Here is a 2,041-nt window from a genome sequence, read left to right on the forward strand (position 1 = left end):
ATCCATCCACCCATCATCCATCCATCCATCCATCCATCCATCCATCCATCCATCCATCCATCCATCCATCCATCCATCCATCCATCCATCCATATAATGAACCATTTCTTTTTATTTCCATTCACAATGCTTGCTAGTGGGGATGTAGCTCAGTGGTAGAGCGCATGCTTTGCATGTATGAGGCCCCGGGTTCAATCCCTGGCATCTCTAATTATTTTAGGGGGAGTGGTGGCCTAGTGGTTAGGGACACCTACAGACTACCACCGTGGCTCCCTGAGCAAGACCCTTAACCCCACACTGCTCCCCAGGCACCGCATAATGGAAGCCCATTGCTCCCCAAGAGGATTTGTTAAATGCTTGTGACAGTGGAATGACAATAAAGTTGAATTCTATTCAAAAAAATTGGAACAAAATCCACCCCATACTGTATCATATTGTTCTGCTAAAATGTTTTAAATGGAGAAAGTTAGTTAAAAACATTCTTGGAAAGAAGAACATTTTCTTTTGTTGCTCAGCTAATCAGATCATGCTACATTGGATTCCGCATAAAAACGCCTCATAAAGCAGGTAAGGGAAAGCTTTAGCCTTGTGCTGCTGCAAGCGACTCGCTCTGCAACCATGTCAGTAATATCGCCTTGAAAAATATCATTACTCTGATTTTCAGCTGAGGCATTTATATTTGACCGCCCTCGAGTTTGATTGACACCTTGATGTGAACGATGGCGACTGAAGTGATGTGGTCTGAGAAGCTCTCTTCACTATAGGGAAGGCATGTAAGACTTACAGCCCGAGTGCAGAGGTGAAGCCAGCTCACAGAGCAGATTTCTGTAATGAAATGTCATTTTATCGCCACATTCCATGTATTTTGAAAGCAAAAGCATTTAAATTGAGACAGAAACGCTTTTTAGCTGCAGAGATTCAGTTTGAGGTGTAAGGATTCAAGTAGAGGACATGGTGTTTGTGTTATCTGCTCTCTTTTAAGCCCGTTCTACCAGGGTAGCAATTCAGATTGACAAGGGTGATTCTTGCAGCTGCTTCCAGGACGCCACAGGTCCTATTCCCATCTCACACGTTGATCTGGTTCAGGATTGTACGGGACATTTCAAAGGCACAAATTGAATCCTGGGCAATCTGTAAACCAGCGAATGTGTCTGAAAGTGAAGATGAAAAAGGTTTTTTTTTAGAGAGAGCCTCCAGCACTTAGACTGAAAGAACCACATGAGACGGCAGCTCAAGTTAATTGACCGAGTTTGATAAAACATGGGGAGACAGAACGGTGGAAGTGGCTCAGAAAGAACTTGACTAAATGAGCATAAAGGAAAAAAAAAAAATTCAATGAAACTTTTTGTCAAATGCAGGACGTTGGTTGACAGGCAGCTTTTTCCCCTGACTTTGCCCACTCGCTCTCTGATATGATGCAGACCAAACGCTTTGTGTTCAAAAGCGAAAGCAACGCCGCTTTTTTTTCTTCTCTTTTCAACCTTTCAGAAAAAAACCCACACGCTTCCTGTGCTGCATGCAAAAATGACCCAACGCTACAATAAATGTTTTAACGACTCAGATTCCTGCCAAGATTCATTATGATCAATAACTTTCTGCTTCTCCTACAAATGCTGCTTCATTAGAAAAAAAATATAACCCATGCTTTGCTTTTGATGACTTCATCTGTTGGCCTGTGGTGAAGTTAATAAAGGGTTTTTGTTTCCGCTGCCAGAATTCATCATGCCAGCTGCCAAGTGTGTCACACCTGTAAGTGTGTGTTACTGTAAACAGAAACAGACCTTCATTCATGGCTTAAGGATATGGAATCAATTGTGCTTCATTATTGTGGAAAGTAAAGAAACTCAATTTGTAAATTTTGTCTTACCATGAGTCCCCCTCTCAGGAAAAAGTACTGATAATTGTCCAAACGTCAAATGTAGAATAACTACATTACAATAACTACATTACTAGAATAATATATATATATATATATATATATATATATATATATATATATATATATATATATATATATATATATATATATATATATATATAT

The 2,041-nt window shown here is 39.9% G+C and overlaps 1 protein-coding gene and 1 non-coding gene across 7 annotated transcripts in view; both read left to right on the forward strand.

Annotated features, from left to right (window-relative positions):
• The window catches only part of LOC107086970 (VPS10 domain-containing receptor SorCS1-like), a 308,080-nt gene that overhangs the window by 20,285 nt on the left and 285,754 nt on the right, over positions 1-2,041 (forward strand). The window lies entirely within an intron of this gene.
• On the forward strand, positions 139-210 carry trnaa-ugc. Its single transcript has one exon. It is a non-coding gene; the product is annotated as a tRNA-Ala (tRNA).

Source organism: Cyprinodon variegatus, unplaced genomic scaffold (genome assembly GCF_000732505.1).
Source record: "Cyprinodon variegatus isolate N-32 unplaced genomic scaffold, C_variegatus-1.0 Scaffold169, whole genome shotgun sequence".
Taxonomy (NCBI): domain Eukaryota; kingdom Metazoa; phylum Chordata; class Actinopteri; order Cyprinodontiformes; family Cyprinodontidae; genus Cyprinodon; species Cyprinodon variegatus.